Source organism: Hypanus sabinus, chromosome 6, assembly GCF_030144855.1.
Source record: "Hypanus sabinus isolate sHypSab1 chromosome 6, sHypSab1.hap1, whole genome shotgun sequence".
NCBI classification, from domain to species: domain Eukaryota; kingdom Metazoa; phylum Chordata; class Chondrichthyes; order Myliobatiformes; family Dasyatidae; genus Hypanus; species Hypanus sabinus.
The window spans coordinates 78,042,689-78,056,156 of record NC_082711.1 but is presented as its reverse complement, the minus strand read 5'-3'; the positions used below and the strand labels follow the sequence as shown (position 1 = coordinate 78,056,156).

Genomic DNA, 13,468 nt, shown 5'->3' with positions numbered 1-13,468 from the left:
TTCTTAAATTGTAAGTTATTTTATCATTGCAAAGCACATCGGATGTTTCAGACATTCAGGGCTGGATGTGCCTTAGTTTGAAACCTCAGTTTTTGCACATATTTGAAACTCAATATTGAAGATGCATTAAAGAGTCTTAGCATGTAAGCTACTGGTACTTGAAGATTTTATTATTGGAACAGATCCTGGCTCCCACAGTTCGTACTAAAATAGATCCTACTCTCTAAAAGTCCTTTGTAAAAAATATAGGTAGATTTGTTTTTCTCCCCCATATCAGGCTGACACAACTGTATTTCTATGCTATATTGGCTATCCTGTTATACATACTATTTATTATAAATTACTATAAATTACGCATTGCACATTTGGACAGAGATGTAATGCAAAGATTTTTACTCCTCGTGTATATGATGGATGTAAGTAATAAAGTCAATTCAATTCAAAATATAATGTCAGTAAAGCAGTTGTGTTAGAGTTGCCTACAAACTAACATTCAGCATGATTTATCCATCTGTTGTGGAAGTTCTTTCTGTTAAGAACTATTAGACTGTATATGGCCATATCATACAGGAGCAAAATTAGGCCATTCAGCCCATCGAGTCTGCTGTTGTCATGGTTACTTGAGATGACCTGGAGACACAGACAATTCTTCAAGAATATTAAACCTTTATTTGCAAACAAAGGCCGAGGCAATCAATGAACTTGTCACCGAAAGCCCGCCGAGCTCTGGTGTACAGCATTCTTTATAGTAATTTCTTATCTCAATTACATTTCGGTTTCATCAGCATACCCAATCAATTTATAATTGCATATCATCTATATATTAATTAATCAATTGCTGTTGCCTAGCTCTCAGTGCGTCACCATTATTTTTCACCCATTCGCATTGGGACCTTATTCGTGGCCAAGATTATGTTTTCCAGACAACCTCCCTCACATTACATTCCTGCTCGCAGCATCCTGTCCGCCACTGTTATCTCGTACTAAACAAAGGCTGAGTGTAATACATGGAATACACCTCAGCTAATAGTGCTGCTAAACAAACATGTGTTCTGTAAGTGCCATAATATGAAGCTAAAAGAGTACAAAGTATCTAGTGAAAACAACACATAACAAAATGTGTCTAGTAAAATAATACATACTAATATTCAGTACTTAGAAATGATTACATAGTATAGTAAATAGCTAATACATAGTGATTATATTTCAGGTATATATAGTGGTTATGTCAGATATATTTCTCAATACTGTGTCATTCCATCATGGCTGATCCCAGATCCCACTCAACCCCATGTAAGTTTGTACCTTTCTTGATTGGAAAATCATGATGGAGTAGTACTCCAGAAAATATCTTTTTAATTCCAATGTCACTTAATCAACGATCCTGTTTCCCCTCAGCAACATTGTTTTCAGGAAGATAACATTTTAAGTGGAACTACAGTGGAATTTCATATTGCCAAAATGCACCAAACTAACATTGTAATCCATAAAGGCTTGAGCATTCATGTCTCATTGAAATATTCAGAGTAATAAATTTGTATAGGTTTAATCTTAATGTTGGATACTTACAGAGGAGAGGCACCCTTCCCTGATCATCTCCTACACTGCCACCACCTCTAGTGGGTCAGTCATCCTGGTGAGATTTTCTAAGGATTTTGATGGAAGAATCAGACTCATTAGCTACGTTATGATTCTGTGAGCACAACCATTCCTGCTGCTTCTTGAAATGTCTGTGAGACAGCATTCTCAATTGAGACACATCCCCAGATGTATCTGAGAACCCCGACAGATCATCTGGGATGAGCAACATTGTTGTTTCTGTGCAATGTACAATTAGATTCTAATGCAGAAAGTTTAAAATAAACTAATTTGTTAATGACATATATCTTCATAAGTAATTTAAGGATCTGATATATTTAATACTTTAGAGCTCAAATGATGTAAATGAGAGGCTCATTAAAAAGATAAACAGCATGAGGAAGATACACATTGTTTCCTACTATCCTCGAGAGCAGTTTGCCCTTTGTTTTGCTGTAAGTTCTGAAACAATCAAAAGTAACGATATCCAGTATGCCTGGGAACATATTAAAGAGGTTGCCACTCATCTTCAAGTGGAACATGAGTAAAAAATGAAGTGTGAGGAATGCATATCTTGTGTATGGGAGCACATTTTAAAGCAGCTCCAAACAATGCAGGGTAATGAGAAAAATTCTTTATGCTGTAGATGCTGCCTAGCCTGTTGTGTTCTACCAGCATTTTGTGTGTGTTGTTGTTTGAATTTCCAGCATCTGCAGATTTCGCAGCTACCTGGACTATTCCCCTTCCCACCCTGACTCTTGCAAAAAGGCTATGCCCTTCTCACAATTCCTCCGTCTCTGCCATATCTGCTCTCAGGATGAGGCTTTTCTTTCCAGGACAAAGGAGATGTCATCCTTTTTTAAACAAAGGGGCCTCCTTTTGTCCACCATCAACTCTGCTCTCAAACGCATCTCTCCCATTTCCTGCACATCTGCCCTCACCCCATCCACCCGCCACCCCACTCAGGATAGGGTTCCCCTTGTCCTTACCTACCACCCCACCAGCCTCCAGGTCCAACATATAATTCTCCGTGGCTTCCGCCACCTCCAACAGGATCCCACTACCAAACACATTTTCCCTCCCCCCCTTTCTGCTTTTCGCAGGGATCGCTCTCTACGCGACTCCCTTGTCCACTTGTCCCCCCCAACCCCTTCCCACCGATCTCCCTCCTTTCACTTATCCTTGTAAACGGAACAAGTGCTACACCTGCCCTTACACTTCCTCCCTCACCACTATTCAGGGCCCCAGACAGTCCTTCCAGGTGAGGCGACACTTCACCTGTGAGTCAGCTGGTGTGGTATACTGCGTCCGGTGCTCCCGGTGCGGCCTTTTATATATTGATGAGACCCGACGCAGACTGGGAGACCGTTTCGCTGAACACCTACGCTCGGTCCGCCAGAAAAAGCAGCATCTCCCCGTGGCCACACATTTTAATTCCACATCCCATTCCCATTCTGATATGTCTATCCATGGCCTCCTCTATTGTCAAAATGAATCCAAACTCAGGTTGGAGGAACAACACCTTATATACCGACTGGGTAGCCTCCAACCTGATTGCATGAACATTGCCTTTTCTAACTTCCGTTAATGCCCCTTCTCCCCTTCTTACCCCATCCCTGACATATTTAGTTGTTTGCCTGTTCTCCATCTCCCTCTGGTGCTTTCCCCCCCCCCCTTTCTTTCTCCTGAGGCCTCCCGTCCAATGATCCTTTCCCTGCTCCAGCTCTGTATCACTTTCGCCAATCATCTTTCCAGCTCTTAGCTACATCCCACCCTCTCCGGTCTTCTCCTATCATTTTGCATTCCCCCCCACTACTTTCAAATCTCTTACTATCTTTCCTTTCGGTTAGTCCTGACGAAGGGTCTCAGCCTGAAACGTCGACAGCACTTCTCCCTGCTGTCCACTGCTGTCCACTGCTGTCCCCCACTTGCCCAGCCTGCTGTGTTCTATCAGCATTTTGTGTGTGTTGTTGTCTGCAGATTTCCTCGTGTTTGAGCTTGTATTAACTTTTTTATTAGAATATGGCCTTGTCAATACTTGGAGATATAAACACCCCAATGATAAAGATTTCTCCTTTTTTCCACACGTCCATTACAAATATTCCCGAATTGATTACTTTTTTTTTAGATACACGCCTGTTAAACTCTGTTGTTGAATGTACATATGGCATCATTGCGCTTTCAGTTCATGCGCCTTTAAAGTTAACCCTTAAGCTCCCGGATAGATTTTTGAAAATCTCACAGTGGAGATTGAACCCCGTTTTGTTACAGGATCCAGCTTTTGTTAATTTTATTAAGGAGCAAATTTCTATATTTTTTGAATTTAATACAACTGAAGGAATGTCAAATCTGGTTATATGGGACACCTTGAAATCTTTTCTTAGGGGACAGATAATCTCATATTCAGCAGCCTTGAGAAAGAAAACTAAAGCGGAATTGTCAATGCTTATTAATAAAATTAAACAGATAGATAAAGCATATTCAGTTAAGCCTACTGAAGACCTATATAAAGAAAGGGTTGAACTTACCTCACAGTATGATTTACTTCTGACCTTTCCCATTGAACAGCAAATTTTTAAATCTATAAGTTTATTTTATATACATGGAGAAAAATCTGCTAAACTTTTAGCGGGTCAGTTAAAGGCTGGGATGGTCAGAAGACAGATTTTTTAAATTCGCTGACCAGATGGAACAGAAACTTTAGATCCTTATGAAATTAATAAGATATTTATGGACTTTTATTCTAATCTTTATAAATCTGAATTCTCTGATAGCAATATCACTATGAATAGATTTTTGCGAAGGTTAAACATACCTCAAATTTCGATTCAAGATGCTGATACGTTAGATGCACCTATTAAACAAGAGGAGATAGTCAAGGCTATATCCTCTATGCAATTAGGTAAAGCTCCGGGTCCTGATGTTTATACAGTAGAATTTTATAAGACCTTTCTTGAAACGCTTATACCACATCTTCATCAAACGTTCACTGATTCTACATCTTCTGGGAACCTTCCTAAAACTTTTTATGAAGCACTAATTTCATTGATTTCAAAAAAAGGGAAAGACCCACTGGAATGTGTATCCTATAGACCTATTTCTTTAATGAATGTAGATTTTAAAATCTTCTCTAAGATTCTAGCAAATAGGCTTGAGAGTATCTTGCCTAATGTTATCTCAAATGATCAAACAGGATTTATTAAAAATAGGTACTCACATTTTAATATTCAAAGATTATTAAATATCATTTATTCCCCCTCAACCAAAGAATCTGAATGTGTTGTATCTCTGGATGCAGCAGAAGCCTTTGATAGGGTGGAGTGGCCTTATCTATTTCAGGTTTTGAAGAGGTTCAATTTTGGTCCAGGATTTATCTCCCGGATTAAATTGATTTATCATTCCCCGGTAGCTGGGGTTCTCACTAATAACCAAAAGTCTCCTTACTTTAGATTATAGAGAGGTACCCGTCAGGGTTGTCCCCTTAGCCCTTTATTATTTAATTTGGCTTTAGACCCACTTGCTATTGCTCTTAGGGATTCTAATTCTGTGCAGGGTATTAGAGGGGATAAATTACATAAAGTTCTGTTATACGCAGATGATTTATTAGTTTACATTTCAAATCCTAAGAAATCTATTCCTTCTATGTTATCTATATTTATGGAATTTGGTACTTTTTCTGGATATAAACTTAATTTGCATAAAAGTGAATTATTTCCTTTTAATAATTATTTTGATTATTATGATCAAATACCTTTTAATATTGCCAAAAACCATTTTACTTACCTTAGTATCAAAATTACAAAAAATTTTAAAGACCTATATTGGTATAATTTCTTCCCTTTAGTTGAATATACTCAATAGGTGCTTTCCAAATGGTCACCTATGTCGATGTCATTGATAGGTCGAATAAATGCTATAAAAATGGTTATTCTATCAAAATTTTTTATATATATTTCAAGCAGTTCCTTCTTTTGTTCCAAAAACATTTTTTGATAAAATAGACTCTCTGATTTTGTCTTATGTTTGGAATAATAAGAGTGAATAAACTTCTATTGCAAAAATAAAAAAAAAAGATGGAGGACTGGCTTTACCAAACTTTAGATTTTATTATTGGGCAATTAATATTCACTATATTACTTTTTGGATTTATGATATAGATGATCAAGATCGCCCTTCAAGGTTACAGCTGGAGGAAAATTCAGTAGTGGGGTTTTCGTTAGCTTCTTTATTAGGAGCTCTTCTTCCCTTTTCACTCTCCAGAATAGGTAGACAAGCTCTCAACCCTATTGTTAAACATACTTTAAAAATTTGGTTTCAATTTTGTAGATATTTTGAATGAAATGATTTTTTACTTTCTAGTAATATTTATTCTAATTTCTTTTTTAAACCATCAACTTTGGATAAGGCTTTTCTAACATGGAAAATTAAGGGAATAAAAAATTTTTTAGACTTGTTTTTACAAGACTGTTTAATGTCTTTTTCACAGTTAATGGATAATTATGATATCTCCAATACACATTTTGCTCGGGTATTTACAGGTTAGGAATTTCTTATGTGATTTTTTACCAAATTACCCCTTGATCTGCTCTTCAAATTTGGCTTATGTTATTTTTCAGTTTAAACCTTTTCTAAAACGATTAATAGCTATCATTTATAAACAGCTAATGAATGCTCGCACATTGTCTAATGATAGGGTTCAACACTCCTGGGAAGTAGAACTTCAACATTCACTCTCAGATAACCAATGGAGTAAAATTTATTACTTAGTTAATAATTCATCTATCTGTGCACGCCATATTTTAATTCAGTTTGAGATAGTACATAGGGCCCATATGTCCAAAGATAAATTGGCGCATATTTTTCCTAATATATGCCCTATTTGTGATAGATGTAATGCTGAAGTGGCTACTGTAACCCATATGTTTTGGTCATGTGTAAGTTTAAATAATTTTTGGAGCGATGTGTTTGGAATATTATCTAAAGTTATAGATATGGATGTTCAACCTAATCCACTTACAGCAATTTTTGGGATTTTCCTAGAGGAAGCAAGCAAAGTGTCTGCCTCCGCCCAACATGTGATAGCTTTTTCAACTTTACTGGCAAGAAGAGCTATTTTGCTACACTGGAAAGAACCTAACTCGCCCACTGTTTTCTACTGGCTCTCCTCCATCATGTCATGTTTAAGCTTGGAGAAAATTAGAAGCCAGACATTTGATACATCTTTTGATTTTGAACAAGTCTGGCAACACTTTATTCAATATTTTCACATGACTTAATTTATCTTTATTTATTTATTTTTCTTTATTCTCTTTGGGAAAAATCCTTGTGCATGAAGGTTCGGAGATGACTGGAAGGATGTGTTTTTTTCTTTCTCTTTCCTTTTTAAGTTTATCCTCATTTGGACTGCCCAATCTTTCTTTTTCTTTCTTTCTTTTTCTTTCTCTCTTTTTTGTTTTAGTTTAGTTAGTGAGGTTTTTCTTTCTTTATCAATAAAATTTCTGATTTTTTTTTACGATTGCTATGAGGAGTTATAATTTCTCTCTGACCATTGTAAATATAACAGCATAATATATTACCTTTTTGAGTTTGATATTATATGCTTTTTATCTTTAATATTGCTGTTTATATGCCTTTTATATTATCTACTTGTTAAACTCTTCTTTCGATTTGTATTTGTATATTCTTTATTTGAAAATCAATAAAAAAGATTGAAAAATTAAATGAAAGATTAAGATGCATGGGATCCATGGTGAATTGGCTGTTTCGTTTCAAAACTGGATTCCGCATAGGTGACAGAAGGTAGTGGTTGAAGGGACTTATTAGAACTGGAGTTATAATTAGTCGTGTTCAGCAGGGATCTGTGCTGGGACTTCTGCTGTTTGTGATGTATATAAATAATCTGGATGAAATTGTAGCTGTAAATTTGCAGATAATACCAAGATTGGTGGAGTTGTGGATTGTGTAGAAGACTGGTAAAGAATGCAGCACAATATAGACCAGTTGCAGGTATGGGTTGCGAAATGGCAGATGGAGTTTAACCCAGATAAATGTGAGGTGTTGCACCTCAGTAGGGCAAATACAAGGTGACAGTACACTGTTAAACTCAAGGTCTTTAACAGTATTGCTGAGCAGAGAGATCTTGAGATCCAAGTTCATAACTCCATGAAAGTGGCTACACAGGTCCATAAGATGGTTAAGAAGGCTTTTGGAATGCTTACTTTTATTAGTTGATGCATTGAGTTCAAAAGTCAAGAGGTTATGGCGGAAATGGATGCTGACCAGGCCTTGAATGAGAAGCTCTCAACCTGCGGGGAATGAATGGCAAAAAAGACAGCAAGCTCCCATGATGAAATCCTGCTGTGAAGGTGCTTTTGCTGTGGTGTACAGCTGGTACTCCTCTGGCCATGGTGGATATTGTCAGGGCATTCCTTCTGGATGTTGTGAAGGGGATAAGGGATTCTGTCTTTGGAATACAAACAATTTCGAAGCTTGATGAATGGATTCACCAGAAGCGAGAAGAACAAAGAAAGAAGAAAGAGCAACGTAGTGCATTGGCTCACCACAGAGCTCAAATAGAAGAGAAGAGGGAAGAGGATGAGCCCTGAATAGCAAACAGGATTGTGCAGTGCTGTGCTTGGAATGGAGGGATATTCTGGTTGAGTATCTTTGTCTTTTACTGAGTGTTTATCCCTCTGCTTCAGGCCATCACTGCACATGTTATAGGAGGTCCCTCATTACATGGAGATAGAACATAGAACTTAGAATAGTACAGCACATTACTGGCAGATTACAGCACATTACAACTGAGGGTTGTGCCGACCCTCAAACCCTGCCTCCCATATAACCCCCCACCTTAAATTCCTCCATATACCTGTCTAGTAGTCTCTTAAACTTCACTATAGAACATATAGAGATGTATGGTCCTGGTTGGAATTTATCCTGAGCTCCACCTTTAGTGCTTTGTGGATACTGCCTCTGTTTGTTCTCAGTAAAATAGTGAATGCCATCTGGTTTCAGGACATTGCTGATCTAGCATTTAAAGTATCTGGAAGGAAAGCACAACCCTTCCCCAGTATCAGTAAGATTATTGCAGACATGCTCTTCAATCCGCTTCTGCAGGCCTTGTTCCTCAAATTCAGGGGCTGATTTTCCTATTAAAATTATTGGACAGCTCGTCAGTCTGTTTCATATGTCAATGCTGTATTCCTTGTACTACTTTGAGTATAAATGGTTCAACAATTGGATGGAGATGCATCAGCACTTGTCCAACATTGAAAGGAATTGGCCCTATTAGTTTTGTTTTGGATTTCCCTTGGCTATTCTCACTGCTGTGCCCTCATCCTATGTGATTAGTGGCTGTTTGTTCTCCATTCTTTTTCCTCTGTTCATAATAAATGCAAATGAAGCAAAAATCCCAGTGGGGTCATTTCATTTTCGGCTGCATCTCTTCTCCTTTGTGATAATGATCAGCAACAAACTTTTTCACAAGACAGTTCATATTCAAACTGTCATGATAGCAACAGCATCATCAGAGCATCTGCCATCTCCTCATCTGTACCCTGCCAAACAAAGGCCAACAATGCAACAGTGAACTCCATTTCAGGACACTTTGGTTCTTGGCATTTTGCACAAGTACACCTCCTATCTGTCCTATGAAGGCAGGTCTGTTTTCAAGGAGGCTTTGAGTAGCCACATTTTGCTTGTGTATATATGTACCTGGCAGTTCCAACATCCAATGTAAGAATTTGTCCTCCTGCTATGGAGCTGGGAGGTAGAAGATTTGAACTTCCATCAGATTTTAATGTGGTAAATTTTATGTAAAAAAAAACATTTTATAGATGATATATGAGTGAGACAGAAATTACAGCAAATACTCTCTGACTTGTGCCTAAATGTAATTTTTTTGTGTACACATTTGTGCCAAGTATGTGACTTACAGAATACAATGTTATGTTTTATTGTCGCTTTGAGGGAGTTTTGGGAGGGGAGTTGGAAGATGAGAGTATGGGATAGTAAAAGTATAACTGTTCTTGTGTCAATGTTAGTCTCAGTCCAGATTACCATCAGGGATATCGTAATGGAACTTGTGTTCTAGCTCAACATTGAACCAATAATGATAATGATAAGAGTATTTGTGATCCTCCTGAATTAGTGAAGCCTGATTTTTTTCATCTTATTTTGAAGAAGGGAGAATTGTGTACTACAATGGACTTAACAAGATCTTGTTCATCAACTAAAAGTGAAATGTATGTAATGTAACACTTTTTTTCTAGGCTGATGTCCTCAAATCTGCTCTGTTATGGTTAGGATAAATGTTCACACCACTGACTATTGGATCTATGGCTAAGTTACTTACTGACATGCAAGCTCAGTGAAAGTAAAGTTAATTTGCATTAATCTAAGACTAGGAGAAGACACCAAAGTGTTCCATACCTGACCTGCCTTCTGTAAACTGTACCAAAGAGGGTTAGGTCTCTTTTGTTGAACTCTATCAGATTGGATGTTTAATTTTAAGTTTATTGAATGATGAACCAAAAATTCTTTGAAAGTAACCACAAAATGTGGGGAACCCAGAATTTGTCACAAGTAATGTTCCAGGCAAGTGATCCTGTTCGTAAGACCAAAATTTTTGTAGTAAGTCCATTGAGACAGCCCTTCCAGCTTATAAAATTAAACTATTCATGTCAAGAAGTTAAATGAATAAAGGTTTATTATTGAGTCTACTTGATGTTAAACAATGTAGTGTTGAAGAGTACAACTTGAACAAAATGTAGGAAATTTGGTGACCGGAACATGGAAGATCAGGTGTCATCTTCTCCCAGCCTAACCCCCAAGTGGTAACGTTATGCCTTGCAAACTTGGAAGTTTTGTTCATTTGTGTGCTTTTTGACATTGGCCTTTTTTTCCCTGGTTTCATTGCTGTTCAGTGGGCTGTTATATCTCATCTAACAGATATAGGTTTATGACTCTGGCTAAGGTATTTCATTATTAATGATTATCCTTTGGTTGATTTTCAATAGCTAAATTTAATAAGAAAATTAAAAGGGGAAGGGAAAGGAAATATTGAAGAGCTATAACGGTCTTTTTCCTAATTGGAGAATTGTGAACAAGAGAGAATGCAGGATCTCTTCAAAAGTATAAGGAAGATCACAGATAGGCACTCTTATTAGGTACAGGAGTGAAACCTGGTGGTCTTCTATTGCTATACCCCATCCACTTCAAGTTTCAACATGTTGTGAGCTCAGAAATGCTCTTCTGCACACCACTGTTATAATGGGTGGTTATTTGAGTTACTGTCACCTTCCTATTAGCTTGAACCAGTCTGTTATCTTGTTTATCACACCATTCTTTATAAATTCTAGAGACTTATGCGTAAAAATCCTAGGAGTTCAGCAGTTTCTGAAATACTCAAAGCACCCTATCTGGCACCAACAACCATTCCACCATTAAAGTCACTGAAATCATACTTTTTCTCTATTCTAATGTTTGGTCTGAACAGTAACTGACTCTCTTGACTATGTCTGCATGCAGTTATGCATATATAGCTGATTAGATATTTGCTTTAATGAGCAGGTGTACCTAATAAAGTGGCCACTGAATGTACTTGTGATCAAAGGCACCATGTACAAAATCAGCTGCTTGTGTTAGTGATGTAGGCAGTTATTGATTAACAAAATAATCTACTGCATTATGTACACAGAGGGCTGCAGATTGAAGCTAATTAAAGTTACTGTGAAATTAGCTTTGGGTTAACTTGACTCAAGTCTTGGCCATATTTGTTCCCTGACCTTCAATTCCACATGACTTGATGTGACAGATTTTTTCTATTAAATTTGTGCTTTCAAATCATCATCTTAAAAAGTGATGGCTGTTTGGTGAGGGATAGGGGACTACCTAACCCAGGTCCCAACATACAACCAGATTACTATACAGGTATGAAGTAGGAAGACCATTCACCTATCCAGTAAGACATTAAAGGTCTCTGTTAAATGTGATTCAAATGTTCCAAGACTTTAATTTTCACTGTCTTACCACAAGTCTATTCTGTGGGTAGATCATGTTACAAAAAAAGAATTTCCTGAAATGAATTCCATTTTTTTCATTGTCTAGTATGTACCCATCTTGCCTTGTCAGTTTAGAGTTTAAAATTGTTCCACATCTTAGTTGCCATACATGCTTTTGTAAGATTGTTGCTTGTTACTTCTCCTTGTTGTTGAAAAGCTATTTCTCTAGCCTTTCCACCTAACTGTTCTCCAAACATGGCTTTTTGAATACTTTGCAATGCCAATGAACAGAAGTTAGCATTACAGGTGGAAGCCACGAATCCACTTCAACTAATTTCAACTAGTGGGGGGGAAAATGCTTTTAAACATGTTCTAACACTGAGATTTTAACGCACTTGGTATTTAAAACTTCTATTTTATGTACCTCTTAGTGCCTCTATATCTGTCCAAGTGATTGGCCATTGGCCAAGTTCAACAGACTCCTGTGGCCCAACGCAGAGACATTGGATAAAGGTTACTAACAAATATGGGAATGATGATAAGGGTATTTCTTCTCCTCCCACCTCCCACCCGAGATTGGAATCAGCAATTTCCACAACTAGTTCTGCCAATAATACGCATACCAAGGAAGGAGAGACAAATGTGTGGAAGAGATTTGTTATTTTGCCCAACTGAGACACTGGTCATCACCTGTTCTCAAATGAGTAATATGAAGCTTAATATGCATAGTTAGCTCAGTAATGATGTTAGTGCATAATTCTGTAAAGAAAAGTTTTGAATAGGATAAACCTCAAAATCAGAGACAAAATCATAACTAGAATAGTAGTGTCTTAGTTATTTTTCACTTTGTTTATTTGATCTATGCTGTTCATCAAGTTGGATGCTTAGTTATTACCAAGCTTTCTTAATGCTGAAAGTGTAGAATAAAGAAATGGAAGGCCATTCTCAGGTGCAGACTGCAGCAAAGGGCCATATTAGAATAAAAACAAGTTTGCATTGACTCAAAAAAAAGTCAGGAGGTTATATTGCAGCTTTATAAAACTCTGGTTAGGCCACATCTGGAGTTTTGCGTACAATTCTAATCATCTCACTATAGGATGGATGTTGAGGCTTTGGAGAGGGTCAGAAGAGTTTTAGCAGGATGCTGCCTGGTTTAAGGGGAATGTACTATCATGAAAGACCGGATAACTTGAATTCTCTTCTCTGAAACATTGGAGGCTGTAGAGAGATCTTATAGAGGTTTACAAGATTATGAGAGGCATAGATGAAGTGGTTCAAGAACTATCTTGAACAGACTGAGACCTTAGGCAGAAGACATCATTGCCAAGGAACAAGCTGGCTTCCGTAAAGGCAGAAGCACCACTGAGCAGATTTTTACCAGAGAGAATTCTATCACATCTTCATAGACTTCAAGAAGGCGTTTGACAGAGTCTAGCTTGATGCCTTATGGGCCACCATGAAATTCAACATGGGGTAGAAACTGATTCATATGATCCATCAGCTTTACGCTAAGGCAACCAGTGCCATACTCACTCGGCACCATCAGAGAGTGGTTACATACCTCTGTAGGAGTCTGTCAGGGCTGCCTCCTCTCCCCCACTCTCTTCAACATCTTCCTGGATCAGATCATGAGTGTTGCCCTTGAAGATCACGTGGGCACAGTCAGCATCAGAGGGAGGGACATCAAAAACCTAAGATTTGCTGACAACATCGATGAACTTGCAGGAAAAGAGGACAAACTCGCCAACCTGGTCAGCCATCTTGACAGAGCCTCCACAAAGTTTGGAATGGAAATAAGTGCCAGGAACACCAAGCTCATGGCAAATGCCAACAGTGCCATCACAACAGACATCTTAGTTCATGGTCAGAAACTTGAGATAGTGCAG

General features: G+C 37.8%; 1 pseudogene; it reads left to right on the top strand.

The window, feature by feature from the left end:
* LOC132395608 (etoposide-induced protein 2.4 homolog) overlaps positions 1-11,310 on the top strand; it is a 36,583-nt pseudogene extending 25,273 nt beyond the window's left edge.
* The last annotated feature ends 2,158 nt before the right edge of the window (positions 11,311-13,468 follow it).